Source organism: Canis lupus, chromosome 22, assembly GCF_048164855.1.
Source record: "Canis lupus baileyi chromosome 22, mCanLup2.hap1, whole genome shotgun sequence".
NCBI classification, from domain to species: domain Eukaryota; kingdom Metazoa; phylum Chordata; class Mammalia; order Carnivora; family Canidae; genus Canis; species Canis lupus.
In genome coordinates this window covers 42540672-42568582 of record NC_132859.1, presented here as the reverse complement: position 1 = coordinate 42568582, position 27911 = coordinate 42540672, and the positions used below count along the sequence as shown (strand labels likewise).

Below are 27911 nucleotides of genomic sequence, written 5' to 3'. Positions count from 1 at the left end.
CTTTTTTATCCAATCTGAAACCCTGCGCCTTTTGATGGGGTCATTAAGTCCGTTCACGTTCAGAGTTACTTTTGAGAGATATGAGTTTAGTGTCACCATGATATCTATTCAGTCCTTGTTTTTGTGGATTGTTCCACTGAACTTCTTCTTAAAGGGGAATTTTAAGAGTCCCCCTTAAAATTTCTTGCAGAGCTGGTTTGGAGGTCACATCTTTCAGTTCCTGCCTGTCTTGGAAGATCTTTATCTCTCCTTCCATTTTGAATGAGAGCCTTGCTGGATAAAGTATTCTTGGTTGCATGTTCTTCTCATTTAGGACCCTGAATATATCCTGCCAGCCCTTTCTGGCCTTCCAGGTCTCTGTGGAGAGGTCTGCTATTACCCTAATACTCCTCCCCATAAAAGTCAGGGATTTCTTGTCTCTTGCTGCTGTAAGGATCTTCTCTTTATCTCTGGAATTTGCAAGCTTCACTATTAAATGTCGAGGTGTTGAATGGTTTTTATTGATTTTAGGGGGGGATCTCTCTATTTCCTGGATCTGAATACCTTTTTCCCTTCCCAGATTAGGGAAGTTTTCAGCTAGGATTTGTTCAAATACATATTCTGGTCCTCTGTCCCTTTTGGCGCCCTCGGGAACCCCAATTAAATGTAGGTTTTTCTTCCTCAGGCTGTCGTTTATTTCCCTTAATCTATCTTCATGGCCTTTTAATTGTTTGTCTCTTTTTTCCTCAGTTTCCCTCTTTGCCATCAACTTGTCTTCCATGTCACTCACTCGTTCTTCCACCTCGTTAACCCTTGTCGTTAGGACTTCTAGTTTGGATTGCATCTCATTCAATTGATTTTTAATTTCTGCCTGATTAGCTCTAAATTGTGCAGTCATGAAGTCTTTTATGCTTTTTTCTAGAGCCACCAGTAGCTGTATAATAGTGCTTCTGAATTGGCTTTCTGACATTGAATTGTAATCCAGATTTTGTAACTCTGTGGGAGAGAGGACTGTGTCTGATTCTTTCTTTTGAGGTGAGATTTTCCTTCTAGTCATTTTGCTCAGTGCAGAGTGGCCAAAAGCAAGTTGTATTGGGAAAAGGAGAAAAAGAGAGGAGAGAAGGAAAGAAAAGAGAAAAAGAAAAAAGAAAAAAGGAAGAAAAAAAGAAAAAAAAGAAGGAAAAAAGAAAGAAGAAAGAAAGAAAGAAAAAGAAAGAAGGAAAGAAAGAAAGAAAGAAAGAAAGAAAGAAAGAAAGAAAGAAAGAAAGAAAGAAAGAAAGAAAGAAAGAAAGAAAGAAAGAAAGAAAGAAAGAAAAAAAGGGTTGGGGAAGGAAACAAATCAAAAAGCAAAACAAAAAACAAAAAACAAAAAACAAAAAACAAAAAACAAACACGGGGATGTATCTTCTGATTCTGTATACTAAGTCCCTTGACTTCCCCTGGAACTTGTCCGTCTAGCTGGTCTTCTGGGGGAGGGGCCTGTTGTGCTGATTTTCAGGTGTTAGCACTTGGGGGAGCTGCTCTGCCCCCTGCCTGGTGCAGGGCTCAGTGGGGGTTGTTTACCCTGTGAGGCCCCAGGAGGAACAACCGCAGTGGTGGGGCCAGCTCTGGAGCCCTGGAGTCAGCTCCCGCAGTAACTCCGGAGCTCTCGGTCTGCAGGGCCTGGAGGCTCGGGGTGGGGCCGCTGATCTGCTCAGCTCGGGGCAGGAGCGTCCTTGCTGTCCTGGGCCCTCCCGGCCTCTGCCTGTCCCGGGGGGAGGCCGGATCCTGGGCTGTGTCCCGGAGCCCTGTGCTCCAGGGCCTGCGCTGTTGGATTCGCGCTCCCGCCCCGCAGCCCCCTCCATGGAGCCTCTTCCTCTGCCCGAGCCCCCCGAGCTGCTCCCGCCCCGCAGCCCCCTCCGCGGAGCCGCCCCCAAGCACCCCCGAGCTGCTCCGCGTCCCGCCGTGCGCGCTGCAGCCCTTAGCGAGCTCGGCGCACTCCCCCGGGGCGCAGGTGTCTGTTAGTGTCCCCGGGAGCCCGAGGGCATCCCCGCCCTCCTGGGTCCTGCTCTAACTCCCTGCGAGCCCCTTTCCGCCCGGGAAGGTTGGTGCAGCTCCTGCTCCTCCGGGACGGGGCTCTCCTGTCCTGGGGACACTCGCCCCGGCCTCAGCCTGGCTCCTCGCGGGCCCCTCCCCCTTGGAGGCCTTTTGTTTCTTTATTTCTTTTTCCCCGTCTTCCTACCTTGATGGAAGCGTGAACTCTTCTCACTGTAGCATTCCAGCTGGTCTCTCTTTAAATCTCAGGCCGATTTCGTAGATTTTCAGGACATTTTGAAGGTTATCTAGGTAATTTGGTGGGGACAGGTGATTTGGGGACCCTACTCTTCTGCCATCTTGCCCCTCCTTTGGATTCTACTTTTCAAGACAGTCAAAGCCCTTAAGTAGTCAGTGATTCTGTGAATTTGAAAATCAGGTCCAATAGGGACTTTGCCTCAGTTTCCCCTGAGAACTGATGGAATTGTTATCTTCTTGGTCTGGACACAAGCCTGAAAAGAGAATGTGGGCAGGGACGAGCTGTGTACTCTTCTGGGCCTGGTAGAGTTTGGGGACAAGAATGACAGGTAAGGCATGGGGACAGCTGCCACAGGAGCCAAATGTACGTTCCTATCACAATGCCCTCTGGAGCAAAAACAGAAGGAACAGAGGGAGAGGAGATGGTTCTGGGGCAAGTAGCTGTTATCACAGTCATTTTACAGAAAGGCTGTTGAGAGGGAAAGCGAATCTCTTCAGAATTGTGGTTAAGGGGAAGCCCTTTTTCATAGTACAGACACCCCAACATCAGGAAATGAGGAAGCCAGCCTAGAATGGTAGGGGACATTGGAAAGATTTGGAGGAAATGAAGGGGTTTCTTCTAATTACTGGGTAAGGAAATACTGGGATTCCATACCAGGATCACACTGTCCTATGGATTATTCTTAATATGTCTTATAAATGTGGAAGAATGAGGTTGAGAAAGATATAAACTGAAGTTTATATTTTCAGTTCTGTCCTTTTTATCACAATGGTCCCCCCACTCCCCACCTTTCAGGGAACTAGGATACCATTCTGAGAGAATTCCTCAGAACCCTCAGGTGATGAAGGGGATTCTGACATAGATAGAATACTCAGGGGACACAGCACAAGGGAGAGCAGAGTGTTGAGAAGAGACAGCTTCTTCTAGGCTTGGGAAAGAAGGCAGCCAGAAGGAAAGAGATGAAAGCTCAGACTCTGATTGATGGTCCTAGAGAGAGGGACCACGTTCTGGTTTCTCAGTGGAGTGTCAAAGAAACAGCCAAAGCCAACACAGGTAAATAAGACCCAAGAGTGGGTTCTATGTTCTGTTCTTGGGTAGAGCCCTGCAAAGGTAGGAATGGCTATGACAGCCTGGTAGAGGAATTCCATCACCTCCTAATGGTATGGTATAGAAATAGGGATGAGAGATACTGGGCCTCAGGCAGCTAGAGGATGGGAACAAGGACAACTCAGCAGCAATTTGTGTAGCCTGGTGACAGGGAATGATAAGATGAGGTTGGCTTAGCTGCTACCAAAGGGGCAGGTGATGTACTGATTATTTGTTTCATCCCACTCTGCCCTTGTTATGCCTTGGCCCTGTGGAAGTCCCAGGGACTTGGATTTATAGAATGTTAGTTTGAGTTCCCTGAAAGCAGAGCCTGAGACAAGGATTCATGTATAAGTAGCTTATTTGGGAGGAGATCCCAGGAAGCAGAAGTGAGTGGGTGGGAGAAGTGAGGAGGAACTAATAAGGAGGGCATTAAAGATCAGGTTACTGCTATAAGCACCTGGGGCTCAGTTTCTCAGGGGACCCAGTGAAGAACAAGCCTCAAAATTGTCTTCCCAGAGGACTGTTGAAAAACAAAATTCAACCACATAAATTTGCATATCTAACTGGCTTTATTAATTGATCCATGAATTGGGCAGCATCCCATCTGGCAGCTAGAGGGCAGCTCCAAGGAGTTGTATAAAATGGAAGGTTTTTATAGAAAGGAGGGTGGGGCAAGAAAGTTCTTGGCAAAAGAAAAGGATTATTTCAGGCAAAGTCATTTGTCCTTAGGGGAAAGGGCAAGGGATCTTATCTTGCAGATTACCTCATCTTCCTGGGGGATGGAGAGGGCCCATGTGACAGAGTTTCTCATTGATGTTGATCAGAAAATTCCTGACTGAGTAGTTAACACATTTCTGGGGGAAGTTGGAACTGCAATTAGATTAGGTATTAAGCTCCAGCTTAGTGATTTGGCCTAAGTGATGCCATTTTGGGTGTGTGGTTTTCTTTTTAACAGGACAAAGAGGCTGGTCACCTCCCCACTGAAGCAGCAGAGAAGAGAGATATGGTGGTGTGTGCTTAACCTGGGTACTGGCAGTGTGTACAGTCCTATGTGGACCTGTCCCAGGGGGATGTGGTGTGATGCATCCCAGGGACCTACTGCACAAACCTGGGAAGGGCAGGGGCAGGCAATTGCTTGAGTTTAAATTACTGCCCCCCTGGTGGAATGAGCTCGAAAGAGAAATTAAATTGAATAATAGAAAACTAAAGAAAGGGAGACACTTGGGTGGCTTAGCGGTTGAGCATCTGCCTTTGGTTCAAGGCATGATCCCAGATTCCCCAGATCAAGTCCCACATCGAGCTCCTTGCATGAAGCCTGCTTCTTCTCCCTCTGCCCATGTCTCTGCCTCTCTTTCTGTGTCTCTCATGAATAAATAAATAAAATCTTAAAGAAAATAAAACTAAAGAAAGTTATATTTGTTAGACAACAGTGTTTGTAGATTGAGATTTTATATCTGCTTTACATAAAATATTAAGGTTAACTATGTCAGTCTGGTATGATGGAAAGAATACAAATTTTGGAGTCTGACCAGCATTAAGTTTGAATTCAGGTCCTATCTCTTAGTTGTTGGGTGACTGTGAGTTAATCATGCCATATCTCTGATCTTCCTTCCTGCATGTGTCAAACCAGGAATGATGACACTTGCCCTAAAGAGTTGTTGAGGGATTAGCAATGATTCATGGGAAAGCACCCATGTGCTTTTCAACATGTGTTTGTTCACTAAACCTTAATTTTCTTTACATGGTGTTGGTTGGCTTATTATTATCATTATCATTATTATTATTATTATTTTTGAGAGAGAGAGAGAAAGAGAGTGCGTGCATGCATAGGTTGGGGGTGGGGGTCAGGAGGGGCAGAGGAAGAGGGCAAGAGAGAATCCCAAGCGGGCTCCACACCCAGCACAGAGCCTGATATGTGGTTCGATCTCAGAACCCTGAGATCATGACCTGAACCGAAATCAAGAGTCGGATCTTAACAAACTGAGCCACCCAGGTGCCCCTTGGTTGGTTGGCTTATTCTTAACAGGATATTTTCTTATTCAAAGAGTTCTCAGCAAAGATATTTCTTCTGGATACTGTTCTAAACGGATGTAGATGGGAGGAACCCAGATATCATTGTCCTCCTGGAGTTTGGCACCATTACACCTGGAGAGGAGGCCACAGAGAGGATGGCCATCTTGTGTCTCTTTCTATCTAAGCATGACACATGTTGCACACGGGCTCATTTCCTCAACTGACCTCTGAGAATTAAGCATTTGACTTTGGTATTTGTTTTGGGGCTGGAAACAGCATAGAAGAGGAATTCCCTTCCTTTCTCCTTACCAAAATCTCTTCCCACAAGTCAATAAACCTGACTGTTCTTCAGTTTATTATGGCGAGTGGTGAGAAATGCATCTGCATTTGCAAAAGCCAAATCAACTGCAGCTGGGTAGAGCTGCGATCAAGGTTTAATAAGAGTGGCGAGGTGGCAGCACTGTCTGGTGTACAGCCCTCATTAAAAACTGGCTGACTCAGTAGAAAGGCTTCTGCAGGCAAAACGTCTGCCCTCCCCAGAGGGTTGAACTTGGAGCGTTTGCAGCTTTCCTTGAGGAAAGCAAGGTGTGGGCACCAGAGCAGACAACTCTGCCCAGAATGCTGGCCTTTGCTCCAGCAGGCAGCACTTGGGTTGGAGCCACCTAAATGGACATCACAGTACCTGGGCACAGTCAGAATTCCTCACAGCCCCTCCTCCTTACTCACAACGGAAACCTCAGGCATGCAATGGAAAGTCCTGGAAGCTCAGCTCCAGAATCTGGCTAGGCATCATTCCCATGCTTTCTTTCAACTAGATGACCTAGGCTTCTTGCTTTGAGAGGAGAGTTTGTCCTGTTCCATGATTTGCACAACATGTGTATTGGTCAGGTTTTATCTCATAACAAACAGCACACATCTATTGTTTTGCTTATTGATTTGTGAGGCAGTGAAAGTGGCTCTGTTTCAGACTGGGTCATCATGGGACTCCTCCCTCTGTTACCAGTTTATGGCAGATGGTGGAGGCTTGAAAGGCCAACCTAGACAAAGCAAGTACTTTTAAAGTCTCTGCTCACTTCACATCCACTCACATTCTACTGGGCAAAGCAGGTCACATGGTCAAGCCCATCATGGGATGGGGATGTATTTCCTGCCTCTTCCAGTGGTGGGGCATTGCAGATTTACATGGCAAAGGATGTGGATGCAGATGCTGTGGTGGGAGTAGTGAAGAGTTGGAGAGTGATCCAAAGTAAAATACTGTGCTAGTGGGTAGCCTCTGGGCAATCTGGGAGAGCCAAACATCTGACTGCCAAAGAGATAAATTCTCCTTTGGTGTTAAGTCATCTTTCTGTGGATTACCAAAATGTGCCCTTTGTGGGCAGATTACTTATCAAAGTTGCCTCTTCCTTTGGGATTATGCAGCCCCTGGTCTGGGTGCTTGACTTGGCAGTGGAAACCGGAGTGGAATTCAGCCCCGCTGAATTGGGTGGGCGCCCGCTCCTTGGGTGGGCACCTTTGTGCAGGGTCAAGCTGCAGATCTGAGTGCTGTGACTCTGTGCCCACCCAGGTAGTGACTCACAAGGCCTGGGAATGCGTTTCGTCACAGCTGACTCCAAGCTCTGCAGGTTGGAGTAGTCTGGGATAGTTTTCTGTTTTTGTCAATCCAAGGCAAAAGAGCTGGGTTTCTTTGGATTCCACTTTCAGAAAAGGAATGGGATTCTTTTTTTTCCTTCCCAGAAGTAGCCTTGCCAGCCAACCATATAGGCCAGAGCCAATGTAGAAAGAATGAGATTATTATGAAACATTCATGATTGTAGAGCATCTCTCTTAGAAGAAAGACCTCCTTCTCTTCCTGGGAATGACCACATAACCTGCAATTACCCTTATATTCCAATGTCAGAGGAAACACCAAACCTCTTTGGATAGTAAGTAATAACCAGTGCTGACAATCTAGGCCCGTGAGTGCAATGGTCTGCACCAACTACTCCCAAAGTGCAAATGAAGTGGGGGACATACTCTATCGCTGTCCTCCAGTTTTTGTGGTGGCCTGGTGCATGAGCTTGTCATTCTCATCTTCGTCCTTCCTAGGTATCATAAATGCAGCCGATGGATTAGAATTCCAGAGTCTCTATCAATGATCATGGCTTCAGTTGGAGTTTGGAGGAAGACAGAGGCTTTGGTAGATGGAATTGTTGTCTCTGTGTCTATCCCTCTGCCTTATGTCCTGACCCTTGCCATGATTTCACTGTGGTGGAGTGTGGCCCTCACCCCTTCTTGACTTTGGGTACTGCCATGTGACATCATTGAGCAAGTGATATATGGATGCCAGTGAGAGGTTTCCAGTTCCAGGCTCAGGTCTTAAGAGGCCTTGGATTTTCTGCTTTTTTCCTGTGTGTCAGAGAAGACCTTCTAGATTTTTGGGCCTTGAAACTAACACTTATGGAGCAGATATGAGCCAAGTCTCAGTGAGGGCCAAGATGAGTTATATCCAAAGCTTGAGGCAGAGTTCCTGGTCAATCCCAGCTTGAATCAGCCAACTTCCAGCTGGCTTGCAGACCCAGAGACTGCAGATATGTGGGTGACGTAAGTGATTATTACTAAGATTTGAGGTGGTTTATTATATAGCATTATTGCAGCAACAGTTAACTGATACACTTGTTTTTTCATGGAATGCCACAATATGTTGATCTTGGATCTTGACCAGTCATGGTTGGGACACAGGAAATACCCAAACAGAGAGGCCACTCTCTGACTTGAGGTCTGGGATCTGCATGAAGGAGAAAGTGTGTGACTCAATTAAGATACAATTAAGATCCTCCTCCATGGTATCCCTTTTATCTACTGTCCTCATTATCCTGCTTCCTTTTCTTCTCATCGTGGGACTGGTGCAGCTACTGCATGCTGATGAGTTTGTCTGTGGCCCAACTTCTGAACTAGAGATATCTGGGTAATTAATTTGGATTTAAGCTCCTCTAGCCAGCCCTTGATAGGCCTATAGCTGAGTGCTTTGGAAGGCCTTGATTTCTCTTGGGCATTTTTTGGGTACATAGAGGTCAAGAGTCATTTGGTACCTATCTATCTAAAGTCAGTCTCAAAGAGAGTTTTGAAAAATGTATGAAAATATACAGTTGCTTCAAGTGACTTAGCTTACTCCTGGGAACCTCCCTCCTCTCCACTAAATGCTATGAAGTTTTTTTGCATTTCATCTCTACAATTTGGTTACAGAGCAATTCTCCTTCATGAAAGTATGGAATATTTGCTAGGCATGAGGCTTGGCTGGAGCTCAGACTGGATATGGGCATCTTGACACAAGGCCTCCATTGAGGTAAAGTGATAAGCGGATAGAAACAAAACTCCGACAGACAAGTGGGGAATAAACTCCAGAAGTAACAGCCCAGTTTTACATGTCACTGTTTCTGGATGTACAATGCACTTTCCAATTTTTCATGTTCCTTTGTCTTCTTTCTATCCCCTTTGAGTCCTCTTAAGATCTAGTCTTTCTAGATTTCATCAGGGTTAAATGAAACCATTGTGCCCTGAAATCCTGTGGTGCTTCCTACAATGGTTTTCAAAAATTTTGCTGTGTCTCATAGTAAGAAATGAATTTTGCATCAGTTCCTAACACACACACACCCACCCACCCACCCACACACACACACAAACCCACTTTTATATAAGTCTAATTTAATAGGTCACCCTTTGTCTTAGTTTGGGTTTTCTCAGAAGTAGACCTTGAAATAAGAATTCATGTGCAAGGGGTTTATTTGGGAGATGTCAGAAAAGACCAGCAGGGGAGTAGAGGAAGTGATCCAGGGGAAGGAAGGAAGGCACTTGAAAATGCATTATCAGCAAATGCATAATCTCACTAGGGAACTCTGGAAACAGTTTTTGTGGGGGTCATCCCTCTAGCCTGCCCCAGTATTCCTCACCTTCAGGTATTCGTGCCTTTGTGTAATGCCTTCTCACATTGAACTATGTGTGTGGCCTGTGTATCCAGGAGAATATGGTAGAAGTGGTGCTATTCCATGATAGGCAGCCTCTGAAATGGCCCCAATTCTTTCTACCTGCTGGTATTCGTGACCTTGTACAATCCTCTCCCTAGAGTGTAGGCCATTTATAACCATATAAGAAGTGACGCAGTTCTAACCATAGCATATAACAAAGGTGATGGATGTCATTTCTGAGATTATGTCACAAATATACTCTGGCTTTTGCCTTACTTGTGTTCTCTTACTCTCTCCTTCACTAGTTCTGAGAAAAAAAACCATGTTGTGAGCTACCCTATGGAGAGGCCCACATGGGGGAGGAGCCTGGTGAGGAATTCTGAGTCATAGGCGTCAAAAGGCACCCAGCTAAACTGTGCCCAGATTCTTGACCAATAGACATTGTGAGTGAATATATTTTTTTAAGGCTGCTAGTATTGGGGTAATTTGTTATCTAGCCATCAATAATTAATACGGTATTTGACTTCTGAGGCTGGGTCGTAAAAAAGACGACCTTTTCTGTTCTCACTTTGGTCTCTCAGTTCTTTGGATTAGAACCCCAGGGGAAGCCAGCCACAGATCATGAAGAAGTATTAAGTGTGATGTACTGAAGCTTGCCAACAGTCAGCAGTGCTGATGAGGTAGCTTAGAAACACGTCATTCAGCCCCAGTCTAGCCTTCAACTGATTGCAGCCCCAGCAGACATCTTGACTGAAAAATCATGAGCACCCTGAAGCTGGAACCACCTATTCGAGCTTTTTTTGAATTCCTGACCAACAGAAATTGTGAGGTAATACATATTCATTGTTGTCTCCAGCTGCTATGTTTTGGGGAGAAATTGTCATACAGCAATTGATAACTAATACAGTGTAGAACAAGTGACTCCGATGAAGGAGCTAGTACAAATTTGGTTTTTGTACACCAAATCCCACCTGTCAGTGGATAAGGGCTGCCTCTAGGATGGTGTCAACTCCCCAGCACTTATTTGTGGGCAGAAAGGGCCTCAGCGGCCAGAGAAAAGCTTGTAGGCAAAGAGATGCAGGTTCTGGCAGTCAGAAGTCAGGCCTGTGTGAACCCAAAGGTAAAGATCACAGTGCCCCTCCCCAACTTTATTCTCTTTTATTTATTTTTTTTCTGCCTTCCTACCTTGTTAGAAGTGAAAACTTTCTCTCTGTAGCATTCCAGGTGTCCTCTCTTTAAATCTCAGGTCTAATTTGTAGGTGTTCAGGATGTTTTGAAAGTTATCTAGAGAAGTCGGTGGGACCAGGTGAGTTGAGGACCCCTACTCTTCCGCCATCTTGCCCCTCTTCCAACTACCCAAAGGTAAAGATGAGGAGATATTGGTAGGGGTATACAGGGCCTGCTAACTCTCAAACTCCATTTCAATCTCATTTACATGACCTCCCTCCCTCTAGGTAGCTTGGAGCATCTACTCCTTCAGAATCTAGTTTTTCCAGAATGGTCTCTCTGGTAGAAGGAAGAGGAAAAGGACAAGCATCTCTTTATATAACTGTGCCCATCTCTGGTACTTCCTTTGGAAGCTGTTGATATTTCTTAGGCCAACACTGACTGGTTGTTGATACTCTCTGTGACACGAGTCCAAAGGTGAGGCTTTCTTGCAGGGTACATGTCTGGGTCTTTGAAGGCCCTGTGGTAACTCCCTGATGGAGGCTAACATCTCCCACCTCCCACTCAGCAATCACTATGGAGTCTACCACACGACCTCCTCTTCCTCCTGCCTCCCTGTGTGTAGTGGGCAGCCCACCTGAGTGGAGTACAGGAAAGACAAAGTCCAGTCACTTTGACACTTGACCTTTAGGGGCACTCCTATCATTAGCCTCACCAAATACTGAGGAACGGGCTGCTCTGGGCTCTCCCCTTCTGCCTTGTGCCTCCTCTTCAGACATGTCTTCTGCTCAGGTGGACACAGTGCCTCCCTGGGTAAGAGGGTCCAGACTCTATATCTTGCAGGAATCCCAGATTTTTATTGCTGACTCTTGAAGCCTTCCCACTTGGCTTTGAAGTGGGAATGGCACTCACACTCATGAGAAGGAACCACATGTCTTCAATCCAGCACTGCCTTCCAGTTGGTGGCTCCACTGTGGGTCCTACCTTCATTTCTAGAAGAGTGGGAAAATTCTGGCCTAGTCACCCATAATACAAATAAAACACCTCTTACAATGCTGGGCAGTGGATACTCCACAGATATTCATTTATTCCTTCTCAATGTCAATGATGGAATCTGTATCTGTGGCTGATCTGAGAACATGAGTTTAATACAAAACTGGGACTCACAGAGGAAAGAAGAGCACGCATGTTTTCCTAGTACAGAGCCTTGAGAGGAGTGGAGTGCGGATTTTCCAAAAGAATGAAAGAAGGAGATGACATAGGAGTTTTTTCAACAGAAGACAAATGGATAGAGATACAGAGGTCCAGCATTAGTTCCTGGTCCTGTGGGTGACACAGAGCTGCGACCTCAGCCTGGTCTTCAGTAGTTGGCCCCCATAACCAGGTACTTCCTCTTCTGGGGCACCCGTCAACTGCCACCTGACTTATCTCTTTTCTGTAAAACATGACCAGACCCAAGATCCTCACCAGGAGCCCTCCCTTCCAGAGGCTACCCGAGCTCTCTCCCTTTCCCTTTCTTGTTCCATCCATATATTTCAGTATCTACTACAAAGGTCAGGAAAACAAATCAATGAGAAGGACCCAATAATCCTGAGACCTGACTCTGGGATGGGAGGTGGGGAGCAAAGCCGCTCAATAAAATGAAAGAGAATTTAAAAACTCCCTGAACAAGGCACAGCATGGGGTCCTGATCAAAGGGCCAGGCAGCTTCAGCTTTGCATTTGCAGAGTCTGGATGCTCTGGGGCTGGGAGAAAGGCAGCCCCCTCCCTCCCTTCCAACACACCCACCCATACATGCATGCACATGCACGCACGCACGTATTTGCACACACAAACTCCTTGGACCACTACCTGACTGCTAAAGAAAGATCCAATGATGAATTTCTGGAGTCTGGGAGGCAGAGGGGAGAAGGCATTGGCAGGTCACTTATATCCCCACAGTGGCCCCATTTTCCAAAGCTGTCTCAAGATCCTTATCTGCAGGAGAGAGTTCAAATGCTCTTTGAGGACCAGACAAGCATAAGGATAGTGACGAGGTATGTGATGTTATATGTCCTACTTGGCTTTTCCTGATCCAACCTTGGGAAAAGGTGAGAACATAAGAACCCACCAGTCTGCAAGGAGTTGAATCAGCTTTTTAAAGCCCCTTCCTTGTGAATGGCAGCTCTTCCATGAAGTCTTTCCTGGCACTTATTACCACACCCCCAGTCCTTGGGGCTGATTGAGAACTCTCCCCCGAAGCACCCACTGTTATTCTAGCCCTCTTCCACCAGAATACCCGGGCACAAGATCAGTCTTCATCATTAGTCTGCTCCATTCTATTCTGAGAGGCTGGTGGTAAAGCAGATCAGAGGCAGACTGTCTGAGCTCACATCAAGTCAGCACCCTTATTGGCTGTGTGACTGTGGACACGTGACAGAACCTGTTTCCTCATGTGTACAATGACTATAAAATATAAAATATGTATTCCTTCTTTTGTAAAATGCCTCTTTAAATATTTAAGGGTAGGCTTTTCTTCTCCCAGTTGTTGTTTTCACAGTTCTTTATATAACATAGCTTCCAAAGATCTAAAAATGTTTTGAGCAAGAACAGCGTTGTGGGAATAAGGATAAAAACTGTCCACTTTGGGGGACTTCATGCAGATATGTATATGTTCTGGCAAGTTTGCTATCAAGTGACTCATTGCTTTATCATATGTAGATGTAGAGAACATGAAGACCTCCATATATACATAGATGGAGAAGGCAACATATGTGTGTACCTGTGTCTGAGTGTATGTGTGTGTGCATGTGATTATTTTGCTGCTTGTTTCCAGAGTTTGAGGTGGTTTTCTGATTAAAACAGAATAAAAGATGAAGCATTTAATAATAAAACAAAATCAATATGTTGGAAAGGATGCAGAAGCAGATGTTTTGAGATTTCTAAGTTAAGCAGATTAAACATGTGCAGGAAATTTGGGTGTTTTTTTTTTAAAGGTTAAGGCTCTAAGACAAACCCATCTGGTTACCTTGTTTTGGTTTTGGCCAAATGGTTTCATTTCATGACTATTTTTTGCTTGCAAGTCAGAAAAATGGCAGCTGGATCCATGGGAGATGAGATATTTAAGTAGTTTTAGGAGTTGCCAACCAATAGCATGTTGGTTTGTGTCTTTTTTTCACCTACTTTTTCTTTGTCTTTTTCTTACTTATGTAGCGACAAAACCGAAGATAAATCCTGTATTTGTTAGCCACTTTCCACATTATTCTTTTTTTTTTCCACATTATTCTTCTAACAATTCTCTATATGGTATATTATTCTTCCCATAGAATGAAGCCCCAGAGATTTAAGAGTGACATGTCCATTTTGTGGGCATACCACAGTTTATTTATCCTTTTTCTTGGTGATGGACATCTCAGCTGTTTCCACTTGGGATTTTTATAAACAAAGCTACTGGAATATTCTTGTACAGGTCATTTTGTGGATTTATGTTTTCTTTTCTCTTGAGTAAATATCTGGGGGTAGAATCACTGGGTCATAGAAGATGTGTATGTTTAAGTTTATTAGAAAGCCAAAGGATTTTCCAGAGTGATTTTACTAGTGTACATGCCTAAAAGTGGTGTCCAAGAGTTCCAGATTCTACATATCCTCATCAACTCTTGATATCGTCAGTCTTTGTTTTCAGCTAGTCCTGTGAAGGTGTAGAGGTATCTCACTGTGGGTTTAATTTGTATTTCCTTGATGAGACTAATAACTTTGAATACCCTTTTTAAAAATTGTTTTTTAAATTTATTTATTCATGAGACACACACACACACACAGAGGCAGAGACACAGGCAGAGGGAGAAGCAGGGAGCCCGACGTGAAACTCAATCCCAGGACTCCAGGATCACGCCCTGGGCTGAAGGCAACGCTAAACCGCTGAGCCACCAGGGCTGCCCTTAAATACCCTTTTATATGTGATTTGGCCATTTGAATATATTCCTCAGCAAGAAAGGAATGAGTTACTGCTACTCACAATAATGGACTAATTTCAAGCATATTATGTTAAAGAAGCCAGACACAAAAGAGAATATATGATATGATTATATTTTTATGAAAGAACAGACAAAATTGATATATAGTGATAGTGGTCTTAATAGTGGTTGTCAAGGGAGCTAGGGTTGAAGAAGTTGACTGGAAAGGGGCAGGAGAGAAGTCCCAGTGGGTAATGGAAGTATTGTTTACCTTGACCTGGGTAAAGATTAGACAGGATGTCTTTTCTCTGGCTCTTTGCCAAAACAGTTCTGTGTGTGCTCACCTAAGGCCACTGGCTGTCAAACCCTGATTCTAGCCCAAAAGGAGGCCGGAGAAGGGAGCTTGGCAAACCACAGAGCCACAATCTGTCTCCTCCCAAGTTATTAGCTTTTGCTTCATCATGCAACTAATCAAAGCCACTTAGTGCAGATGTTCATTTTGTGTATTGCACAGAAATATCTAACAGAGGGAATGAACAGACACTAGAATCCAAGGTGTGGGCCCTGGCTGTGCCAGCCCAGAGCAGGTGCCTTTTCCTAATCTCTCTCCAAGAGGGGATCATTTTTGTAATTTTGTGGGAAGTCATCCTTCAAGCTAACAATGGCAATGTGGCTAACATTGGGTCATGAAAAGCTGCTCATGATGAAAACCTGCCTTAGTATTTGTTGAAATAGCAGTTTCTGATCATTTTGGTGGGCAGACATCTCTTCCTAAAGGTAGAAGCCCAACTTGGGAGCATTTTTATGCTTGTTCATTGATTTTTACTCCTTTCTTCCATCTACCTACATATCCATCCATCTTCCATCCAACCAATATTTTCTGTGTATCTTGGCTGGTGAATACAATATACTGGGCACTGTGCTAGCTTTCGGAATTTTTTTTACTTTTAAGCTGGAGATGCTCTTTTTTTTTTTTTTTTTTGTCTCTCTCTCTTTTTTAATGATTGTTTCTCTGACTCCCTCTTTGAAACATCTCTGGTCAGGGTGCAAATTGATTTCCTGGCTGGAGAGGACAGCTCTGCCTTTAGATATCATATACAAGCATCACAAAGCAATTTTTTCTCAACTTTGCCCATCAGCAATCTCTCTGTCTATGGTTAAGGAGTCTTGCCTGCTTGGGCTCACTTGTGTTGCTGCCCTGCCTGGTGTTTGGCACCAGAAGACTACTGGAGGGACTTGTGTAAAGTGTAGCTTCTTCTTCCAATTTGGATTTAATTAGAAGATAATCTTGCATTCTGAAATAGAAAAAGAATGGGATGGGGTACCATAATAATCAAAGTAATAATCCCTTACATTTGCATAGTACTTGATCTGTTTCGAAACCATTTTCACATGAAATATCTTTACCATCCAACAATGGGAAGGTAGGAGATAGTTGTTGTTATTATTCTTTTTTATTGCAGTAAAAAACATATAACATGAGGTAGACCTTCTTCACAAAATTTTAAGTATATAGTACAGCATTGTTAACTCTCAGTCCAGGGTTGTAATGAAGAGCTCTAAAACTTTTTTGTCTTGCATAACTGGAACTCTGTTCATTGAACAACTCCCCATTTCCATCTTCCTAGCTCTAGTAACCACCATTTTACTTTCCGTTTTTATGACTGACTACTTCAGGTACATCATATAATTGGAAACATGGAAAAGGTACATGTGGGATTTTTTGCCTCAAAATAAAAATTTCAGTCATTTCCTATTAATATATTTTTAAATTTATCATTTAGCAATGGATTTGCAGAAATGAGATGGTGTCATGTGAGTCAAAGACTTGAATAGGAATGGACCTGATTCCTGGCTAGATATGTTAGATATGTTGTTAATACCAGTTTGGCTTGGGGGAAGTGTTAGCAGAGAAGGGCCATGGATGTAGGTGGAAAGCGGGAGCACGGGGGTTTACTGAGGATCTCCTGCCACTCATACTGGATTGTTCTTGGACACCTGGGTGGGCTGGAGCTGACTGAGACAGCATAGAACTTGTGGTGCTTGGATTTAGAAAGCAGGTTGATGTTCTCTACAGCAGGAAAGAACTCTTGAATGTGGCAGTGATAGAGACTGGGAACTTGGCTGGAACAAAAGCTTGACTCAGAAAGTGAATCGACGAGCAGCTGCCCAGAATAAAGGCAGACATGAAGAAGACATTTGAAAGACCCTAAGACCTGCATGGCAGAGAAAGTCAGACTCAATACTGAAGGACCTAACATGATGTTTTGTGTGTAGTACGTCCTCAACATATATTAGTTCCCTGAAAGATGTTGGATAGTAAAAATCTGATGAATCCAAGTAACCACAGGCAATTCTAGGAGAAATATTGTGCAAGGAGTAGAAGAATCTTTGCAATAAAGTGGCTAGTAGCTTTTTCATTACAGAAAATTATGGATGCCTTGAAGTAGGGGTGAGGGGCCCAGAGTCATTTCCTACATTGACTTTCATGAATTACCTTCTTGAAACCCCCATAGTTCCATGTCACATGAGTTTAAAAACCATTAGATTAAATTACCTCTAAGGCCAATTCTAACTCTGAGAGTCAGTGATTTTTATTATTAGCAAATTTCTCCATAAATTATACCTTATTTTGTCATCCCTCAGGTCTCCTTGGTTTATTTTAGCTGTATAGATAGATACTGGGTTTGGATATCAGGAAATGTGGGGGCAGTTTCATGGCTTTTTCTGGCAGGAAGCTGTCCTTGGTCAGCAACATCACCAAGAGCTATTCCCAAGAAGCCTAGACATGGATGTGAACCATTTTTCCCCCCTTCAAAGATTCTCTGGACAGAGCTATGGTGGATGGCAAACAGGGCCATTATTATTCCCTTCCCTGTAGTTACATCCCTTTACTATGGGACTTTGCAGCATCTCTCATGAAGATGTGGCATCTGTTTCCTCACCTTCTGAGATGGTTGTGTAACTTAATTTGACCAGTAGAATGGGGTACAAAGGACATTGTGCCTGTCCAGAGCATGACCAGCCATCATGTGACATACCCAGGCTAGCAAGACAGCGGATGGAGGTCATGTTGAGTAGAGACAAACCATCTTGGTTGAAGGCATTCTAGATCAGTCAGTTCCCAGATGGCCTGGCAGCTGACTGCAGAGGCATGAGTGAGTTGGGACCAGAAGAACCATCCATTTGAGCCCAGCTCAAACTGTCAACCCACAGAATCATAAACTAAATAAATTGTTGTTTGAAGTCACTAAGTTTTGGGTGGTTTGTTACATGGCAGAAGTTAACAGATAAAATACATAGAATGTATACCACCAAAAGTGAACCCTAAAGTAAAATAGGGAATTTGAGTGGTTATGATGGATTAATGTAGGCTCATCAATTGTAACAAATACACCACTGTGTGTGTGTGGGATGTTGATAATGGGAGAGTGTGCATGTATGGGAACTCTATACCTTCCTTTCAGTTTTCCTGAGAACCTAAAATTACTTATAAAAATAGAGTCTTAAAAAAAAAGTTAATGGATATAGTTAGTCTATTGTGGAAATGACCAATAGGATCTCCAGAATCTTAGTGCAGTCACCATGGAGGCCTGGTATGAACCTTTTATGGCAGAGGGAATGCTGTGTGTTCCATAAATCTTTAATCCTTAGGATGATCCTGTTATGATTTCCACCTAAAAAAACAAGAAAACTTAGGCAAAGAGAGGTAAAAATGATTCTCCCAGTGTCATGCAGATGTGAGTGTTGTAGCCAGATGCAAATGCTGGTCTTACTTATTCATGACATCCATTTGCTGGCCATAGTTCACTTTGTGTGTTCTGTAAGGTCAGTTCTGTGGCCAGGAATCTCTTCTCCTCACTCAGAACACCTCCCCCTCTCTGTTGGGCAGTAGTGCTACACTGTCTGAGAGGTGAGGAGGTGGGGGAGACACAAGGAAACCTGGCCCTGCCTTCTCCCTGTCCTCACCTTCTTCCCTGGACTTGCTTGCACTGCTCAGAGCCTCTCTCAGTTCCGAACATCAGCAATTCTATTATCACATTATCAGCACCAGGGCTCCCTGGGACAGAGTGCTTATTGGAATCCTCCAGAAGCCCACTTATCAAGCGTCCCACACCAGAGAGATCCTGGCTTTCCAGAAACAAGCCCCTTTCTGTCAGCCTGAGATGGAATTAACCTCCCAAAGGACCCTGGGCAGCCTTTTTGAACCAATCACAATTGGCTCCACATTGAGTGTCCATGGGCTTTATTTTATTTTTCCTCCAAATCTCATGGCTGTTGCATTAGGCACCAGCTCCACAAGTTGCTTAGAAACTGCTTTGCGTCAGTGGGCTCATCCAGGTCCCCATGTGCAGGCAGAGTGATAAGCACCACTATTTATTTTTTAAAATACAGACATATAATTAAGGAAACTGTTCTGATGTCTGCAAAGTCCTGCTGGCAATGAACAGCCAATGGGAAAGGCCTCAACATGAAACAGAGCTGGGGATTTCAATGAGAAAATGAATAAATATGACCCCCATTCACTTCTCTCTCTGTAAACTTAGGGTCAGCGCCAATTTTAGGTGACTCACTTTTCCCCCCTCCAATTCAGTTCTTCTTGGGCCCTGCCCAATCCTTTAGAGCTAAAGATGTTTCTCAAGGAGGAGACACTTCCAACTCCACATCTTATTATTCTGAACAAGAAAAAGAGAAGAGAAAGGATGCAGGTGGCCGTGGACATCTGTTGTGCTTGTCAGCCCAGCGTCCGTGTCTTCTTCTACTACCAGCACTTTGATTTTGCACAGGGTATCACCTCTCCCCTCTTCAAGGTCACAAGGTTTGTGGGGGAGACTCCACCCAACTCCAGGAAGCAGAAACACGACTCAAGCCCTTCCAGGGAGAATGATTCAGGGCTGGACACATGATCTAGACTCAGTCCTGAGACTTGGTTTGAACTCTGGGAGAGGTGGCATCTTTTTTCTGCTGGAGTTCAACCCTGGTAGGGCAGTTATCTGGTTCTGCTGGTGACCATATTTGTCACCATGTTGGCAAACCTGCTGAGAATAAAGCCAAGACAAAATAAATTTAAGGGTTGGAGTCCACATTGTCATAGCCACTGGATTCAGCCTGATTTTCAGTTAAATGAGTCGACACATTTTTTTTTCTCATTTGTGTTTGCTTAGGCCAGTTTGACTTGAGCTTTTGTCATTTACAACCAAAATAGTCCTGGAAAGCATTTGTGCCAATCCCTCACTTCTTTCTTCAAAGCTCTGCTTCCCACTTTCTAATCAGGGCCAGGCAGAAGGACTTTGCTTTGTGATGGTCCCATGAAGGTCTGGGTGCCTGTTGGTGCAGGTAGTCTCCTCCACAAGGAGAATGGCTGAAGGAGAAGTCAGTATCTGCTCGACAGCATGGTGAGAGGGAAAGAAGTCTATAACTCTCTTTGAAGTCAGTAGAAACAAATATTACAGTGCACTGAAGTGATGGTTGAAAAGCAATATCAGACATAGGCTCTTTACCCCAGGAACTTCGGGCTTTGAGAAAGGGTGATGGGATGTATGCATGAGCAAAGCTAAAGACACAAGTCCACAGTGCAAGCCCTGATGGGAGACCTGGTCAGTCAGCGTTGTGGGAGCTTGAGGAGGGCAGCAAGGCTGGTAGAAAGGAAGGCTTCTTAAAGCTCTGGGTCAGGAGGTTAGTCAGTGGAGGAGAAGGCAGATGGGCATGTCAACAACTCTGTGAGGGAATCAGTTCAAAGTTTTGAGACTAGAGACTGCCCAGGCCTTGCAAGCCATGCCTCCATCCCTGGGTAGAAGGGTCCTCCTTTGTCATCCTCTTCCCTCTTCCCATGCTCCTTTGTCTTCTGCTTCCTTTCTCTGTCCCCTACACTCTCATGGAGCAAGGTGGGAGGGTATGGTTGCAGAGAATCACTTCTGTCCTCTCTTCCACCCCTGGGAGGTCAGCATAGGCTTTGAATCACATCAGGGCGGAAGTACCGTTAGACTGAAGGAAGAGCCAAGCAGGACTCCTAGAAGGGTTCTCATCAGTTGCCAAGGCAACATGCTGACTCTTTCCCTAGAGGAATTTTAAAATAGGTCACACATTCCTTTTTATGAGGGATTGGGAGTCCTGCCAGGAATGATGATGGGACCTGCAAAGGACTCAGCATGAGAGGTCAAATTTGTTAGAGCCCAGATTTCATTTATAGAAATCTGTACAAAAAGACAACTCTCTCATCGGCTGGGCTGCATCCATGGGCCACCTGTTTGCACAGCCTAGGAGGTGGTGGTCCGAGGGCTCTAGGGGCCTGTGTGGTTATGGTTTCTTGCAGTCTCCCTATAGGAGTTTAAGCATCTGAATGCTTCCTTCACAGCAGGGGCAGGTGCCTCTTGGTGGCTTTCCTTGCAGTACTGAAACAGGGTCCCTCCAAGCATCCCTGTCTTCTGGTACTGGTTCCTTAGGGCTTTGATCCAGGTCTGACTCTCTGATCTGCCATTTACTAACCAAGAGGTACAATCAGGCTAGTGAAACTTTTGGAGCTTGGTTCTTAATATGTAAAAACTGGGGAGCAGGTCACCCACCTAGAAGCCCTGGGCAAGGGAGGAGAAGCAATAGTCCTGAGAAACAGCTCAGCCCTGTATCTGGCACAGAGAAGACATGTAGACATTATCAGCTTCCTTTTTAAGTTCAGTGTTTTCATCTCTTTTGGAGGGAATTACTGAATTTAGGGCAGTCACACCTTTTGAGAATCTGGTCTCTGCTCAGGTGTCCCTTAGGCAGAGATGTCTTTCTTGAAGTCCCACGCAAATCTCATCTCATGCTTTCTCATGGCATCCTTTATTCTCTTTTATAATTTGTATTTATGTACTTATGATCTTTTGATGATCTGCAGTAAGAACAGGAGGGCAAGGACCTTGTCTTCTGTGTTCTCCACCATATCCCCAGTGCCTGGCACATGGTAAAGTTTTAGTAAATGTTTGTTGAATGAACAAATGAATGATCAGAAACCCTGCTTGGTACCTGCACATGTCTTTGCTTAATAAGACACAGGGGAAATAAAGAACTTGCTATCTAATAAATGCAATTTCTCTGGAAGGAAAATCTCTGCAAACACAAGCTGATGTGATGTATATAAATAATTAAAACAGGCCCTTGGTGGTGAAAAAGCAATTCCTGGAGTTACATCGTCTGGTTGAATTTTGCTTTTGTTTACTCTAGTTTAATATGGAAGCCTTCAAAATCTGCATCTGTTGCTTCCACCTGCTGTATTCTGTGGACTAGATCACACTTGCGTTGCTTTAGGTCCTTGGCAGAGGTATTTCAGCTCAGAATCTATCACTAATTGTTGCCCCTTGGATACTTGTCCATGTGTTTCTCTCTTCCTTCCTACAGGGCTGTGGGCAAGTTTATGCCTTCATCATCCTGCTTGTTCTTCCCTGGGGTTGGGCACAATAAAAGCTACATCACAGCTTCAGTGTATGCGCTTGTGTGCACACAGCCATATACATATATCCATGTGTGTGCACATAAGTACAAGCACATGTAAAGGCATTGGGTAGACAGGGTTGGGAGGGTGATCTCCTGGGGAATAAAGAAGTCATGCTTATGGAAATGAAAGGTAGAATTGGAGTCAGGTGGGTCAAGAAGAGAGCACACACTGGTCATTGAAAGGCCTTCTTACCATAGATGATAAGAGATGTGGAGAAAATCTACAGGGGAAGAAAGAAAGATTAATGACAGAATCAGAGATGGGTGATGGAAAGAGATAGTGATTCTGATTCCCATACTGGGCCATATGGAGGTTCAGGGTAAATGAGGTCTTCAACCAGTTCCTGTGGCCCTCTTTTCATCATTCCAACTGAAGATAAGCTTCATCTCCACAAACCACAAACCACATCAAAGTTTCCTTTATATCAGCAGGAATTGGCACAGGGGTTCCTTGGAAAGGTTAGCTGGATGAATGATGCCTAGCAATCCTCCCAGAATTCCTTCAGTAATAGAGATAATAATGGTGTCAGAGATGGGTAACTGTCTATTCTCCCCTTCCATAGTAAATGTTGAGATGTAAAGAGGTTGTCCAGCTAGAGACTGCATTCTCAGCATGCCTTGTACTTGGTTGTGGTCATGAGACTTGTTCTCACCAATAGAATATGAGAGGAAATGATGTGTATCACTTTAATAAAAGGAGCATGTGAGAATATGTGCCCTCCTACACCTGTTTCCCTTCTGTCAGTTTTATATATATAATAATGAGGTCTTAGGGAATGAGAGGGGTGGATGCCAGATGGAAGATTCCTGGTGTCTGAATGACCATGTGGAAGGGAGTTGCTGCAGACTCAAAGCCCCTCCCAGGTACATGAGCAAGAAATAAGGTCCGTGTTTGGATCCATTTATTACAGAATCTTGGTCTACTCCAAGTTTGAGCCAATGAAGTGTCAGGGTAGAGAAGATGTTTGCAAATCTGTGTATATATTCCAACACACACTTGTTCTTCATGACCAGACTCAGCAGCTGACTCTCCATAAAGGTTCAAATAATCTTTAGCTGGGCTCAAGATGGTCATCCTTTTTGAACAGGTAATTTATTTACATGGTTTATAAAGCAAATGTTATGAAAGGATATATAGAACTCACTCCCATTTCTGCCCCCTCTGTGCTATCTACTGTGCTCCCTTGGCATGCAAAGGGATCACCATATTTTTTTTTTAAGATTTTATTTATTTATTCATGAAAGACACAGAGAGAGGCAGAGACATAGGCAGAGGGAAAAGCAGGCTCCTTTCAGGGAGCCTGATGTGGGACTCGATCCTGGACCCTGGGATCATGCCCTGAGCTGAAGGCAGACACTCAACAACTGACCGACTCAGGTATCCCAGGGATCACCATCTTTATTAGCTTCCTGTGTATTCTTCTAGAGTTAATGTCAATGTATACAAAAATATATTGAATATATAAACATAAGCACATATATATATCATTTCTTACACAAAATAGCATACAAAAATGCTCTTCTGTATTTTATTTTTATTTATTTATGTACATTTTTTTTATTGGCGTTTGATTCCCAGAGTTAGGTGTCTTTCATGTCTGTAACTCTCTCTGATTTTTCCTACTCATTTTCTCTCCTTTCCCCTTTATTCCCTTTCACTATTTTTTATATTTCCCAAATGAATGAGACCATATAATGTTTGTCCTTCTCCGACTGACTTATTTCACTCAGCATAATACCCTCCAGGTCCATCCACGTTGAAGCAAATCGTGGGCATTTGTCATTTTTAATGGCTGAGTAATATTCCATTGTATATATAGACCACATCTTCTTTATCTGTTCACCTTTTGATGGACGCTGAGGCTCCTTCCACAGTTTGGCTATTGTGGACATTGCTGCTATAAACATTGGAGTGCAGGTGTCCTGCCATTTCACTGCATATATATCTTTGGGTAAATCCCCAGCAATGCAATTGTTGGGTCGTAGGGCAGGTCTATTTTTAACTCTTTGAGGAACCTCCACACAGTTTTCCAGAGTGGCTGCACCAGTTCACATTCCCACCAACAGTGGAAGAGGGTTCCTCTTTCTCCACATCCTCTCCAACATTTGTTGTTTCTTGTCTTGTTAATTTTCACTGGTTATTTCTCACTGGTGTGAGAATGGTGAAAATCCTCTGGTATCTCATTGTGGTTTTGATTTGTATTTCCCTGATTGCTAGTGATGCGGAGCATCTTCCCATGTGCTTGTTGGCCCTGTCTATGTCTTCCTCTGTGAAATTTCTGTTCATGTCTTTTGCCCATTTCATGATTGGATTGTTTGTTTCTTTACTGTTGAGTTTAATAAGTTCTTTATAGATCTTGGATACTAGCCCTTTATCTGATATGTCATGCTCTTCTGTATTTTATATCTTCGACACCTTTCTGTATCAGTACATGGAGAACTTCTTCATTCTTTTTCACAACTCTGTAGTATTCCACTAAAAGGCTTTACCATAATTAACAAGTTCCCTCCTGATAGATGCTTGAGTTGTTTCTACTCTTGTTACAGATAGTGCAGCAAAGAATGATCTTTTCACGAGTGCAGGAATATCAATGGAACACATTTCTAGAAGAGAGGTCATTGGGTCAAGAGGTAAATGCATTTATAACTTGCGTGGATATTTGTTCTTCCCCTTTGAATCTGATTTCTGGGAGGGTAAGGACACATTCAGGTTGGTACTTGGGCTTTCATTTCTCTAGAGTCTCCTGTCACCAGTCATTGATCTGAGAGAACGTGCCGAGAGCACAGTCTTGGTGCAGTATCTTAGAATACGCCAAGTAGGAGCTATAGACCTTCCAGATTCCTCGAGTCTCTGCAAGCCATAGGTGGTGTATCTGTGCTCTGTTCTCTTGTAACCCACAGAGGTAAAGCTGTGAGTTCTAAACTGTAGTCTGACATCTTTCAAATGGAGAATAGAGGCTCTCTGGCTACCATAGGTTGGTGGCGGCACACAAGTGAAGTGATGTATACGACAGAGCTGCAGAAACTGTGTGATTCAGAACTGGGGCTCTGGACTCAGATTATTTGGGTTTGATTCCTGGTTCCATCTTTTCTTAACTTTGTGACCTTGGGCGAGTGTTTAACTCCTTGAAAAGACCTGAATTTCTTCAGCTATAAAATGGGAAAGATACTAACAGAGCTTTTGTGAGTATTCTAGAAGATTAACTAAAACATTGTGCATAGTAAATGGCAAAAAGTACTCAATATGTGCTAAATGACATGGATGAATCAGCAAGCATGATTTGTTCTTTCAATTGGCATCATACCTAGTCTTATAATTCTCTTCATGTGAATTGTGGTTAAATGATGTTTATAGGTCACCAGAAAGTTCCTAGTTCTTGTCACATCCACCTCTCTGATCAACTCTTTGATAACAGACAGATCTAGGACAGTTTTGGTATATTTCAAGTGAAGGCTTTGAGAGTCATCAGCTCCAACATGAAATAAACTCATAGTCCAAAATAATGATAAATTTATAAGCAAATGTCCCTTCTGTCTTTTAAGCTGCTTTTCAATTTGGCCAAACCAAGTGACATTCATGCTGTCAGTGTAACACAGAGGAAAATTGAGGGCAAAACAGTTTAAAAACTTTTTAAAAATTATTTTAATTATTATTTTTTATTAAGTAGGCTCCACACTCAGCATGGAGACCAATATGGGGCTTGAACTCAGGACTCTGAGATCAAGACCTGAGCTGAACAAGAGCTGGATACTTGACTGACTGATTCACCCAGGTGCCTCATGGGCAAAAAAGCTTTTAACGTATATGCTGACTTAGATAGATGGGCCTTATAAATTGATATCCACAATGGATGATCTGGTGCAATTATGTTCTGGGGCCATGTAGTTTTCACAGAGTAGATATACCTTAGGTCTTAAGTGATGATCAGCTTTTTATCCTCAAAATTTAACTTTTTAAAATGTTTTTTAGATTAGTTTCATAGGTAGAATTTAGTGATTCGTCAGTTGCATATAATACCCAGTGCTCATCACATCAAGCTCCCTCTTTAATGCCCATCATCCAATTATCTATTATATTTTCTCCCACCTGTCTCCCTTCCAACAACCCTCGGTTTGTTTCCTAGAGTTCGGTGTCTCTTATGGTTTGCCACCCTCTCAATTTTCATCTTATCTTATTTTTCCTTCCCTTCCCTATGTTCATCTGTTTTGTTTCTTAATTCAAAATTCAACTCTTAAGTGTGTTAAGTGCTCAATAAATATTGAATGAATGAATGAATGAGTGAATGAACCAATGGATAAAGCCTGTTAGTAGGAAATAGAATGAAGAAGTAAATCCATGCTTTTGGAGATTATCAGTTTTCATTTCACTATTGACTTTACTTCATGGGTTATTATTTCCTCTACCAAGAGTTGGTTCTATTCACTAATCAGTACTTACAGTGTGAAAGCCTAGTGTGAGGGGCTGGTGGGCATATAGGGGTCACTAAATCTCTATATTGCTTATTTAATGTTAAATTAGAGGATATTTTAGCTTGGCAGGAACTGAGATGTCACAAGTTTTCTGACTTTATAACAACTTTGCTCCAGAATCCATACTGCCTTTACAAAATGCAGCTTTGCATATCTTTTGCCTATTATGATCCAGGTATGAAAATCATCACCAAATAGGAATGAGAGGGAAACACAGGAAGTCCGACTGGTAATTCAGGCATTGAGTCTGAGTTCAAACATCTTACTGTCATTGGACATCCCGTATCTCTGTGAGGAGGGGAATAGAAAGGGAGTGAACCAGCCTGGTGCTCCAGGGACTTGCCCAGTTCCAGTGACTTCTGCCCTGACCCTAAGCCCTGGTCCCATTTCCTGTTATTATGTTGTCAACAGTTAAACACAGACCAGCTCAGGGGAGCTGGGGAGAAGCAGAGGGAGAGGGACAAGCGGAGTCCCTCCTGAGCATGGAGTGCTCTCTCACAACCCTGAGATCATGACTTGAGCCAAAACCAAGAGTCAGATGCTTAACTGACTGAGCCACCCAGGCACCCCCTAGCTCAGTCCTTTTGAAGGTAGTGGCCCACTCACTTTTTGAGAGATGACATCAGTGTATTCTTAGCTAACAGCTGACTTCTGCCCTTGGCTGCCCAGCAGGACTTGGTAAATTGGATCCAAGCACACATGATATAGTGTGATCTTCAGCGAATGTGTCAGGAAGTGAGCATCCTACCTTCATATTTATAACTATTATGTTTTCTGTTTAAATGGAAAATATAAGTATATAGTCTCTTTTATTTTTATTATTTGTTTGTTCTTACTGTCCTTAGGCTAGAAAGCATGCAAAACCAAATTTTTTGATTTGTAAAAACCCTGATTTAGGATAAAGATGACTGATTAAAGACCAACCTCCCCTACTGCATTCAGTATTGGGGATTTTCCCCTAGCAGTAGGGAAAGGAACAGGTGGAAGGCTGTGGTGAATTCTACCAATAGCTGCATGCACATGTCTCTGCTACAAAGGGAAGTGAACAGCCATCTCTTATTGAGAATTGACTGTGCCAGCCAGTTGTGCTATGTTCTTACCTATATAAGCTTAGCTCTCACAAAATCCCATAAGGTCAATCTCTCATTTTATGGGTGAGGAAACCAAGGCTCAGAGATACTGATGCATAACAGATCACCCAGCTGTGAGTGATAAAGAGATGTTGATTTCTTCATGGGGTCCATCATCAAGGACATATACTACAAACAGTGGGCCAGATCTAGCTTGTTTGGGATACAGTGCTTACAAACAACCCGAGGTAACATATTATATTTAAAATCCAGGAAATTTCACATAAAAATCTAGGCTTTGGGTGTTTCTCAAAGAACATCAATTGTCTGGTACTCTTGGCTGAGTAATGGCTCTTCTCTCAGGTAAGGGGAACCCTCCTGAAGTCACCACAATCCCCATTTCGTTCACTTAATTTATTTTCTCTGCCTAGCCCCTTAGCCATTTGAGTTTGATACCTTTGATGTAGATTCTCTGTGAGTAATGGTAAGGTGTGTGGTAGAGCGTAGA

At 43.5% G+C, this 27911-nt stretch overlaps 1 long non-coding RNA gene across 1 annotated transcript in view; it reads left to right on the top strand.

Moving 5' to 3' along the window:
• Positions 1–3127: 3127 nt before the first annotated feature.
• The window catches only part of LOC140614213 (uncharacterized), a 93988-nt gene continuing 69204 nt past the window's right edge, over positions 3128–27911 (top strand). The window contains exon 1 of the long non-coding RNA XR_012015124.1: positions 3128–3304. This is a non-coding gene — a long non-coding RNA (uncharacterized lncRNA). The remainder of the gene's footprint in view (positions 3305–27911) is intronic.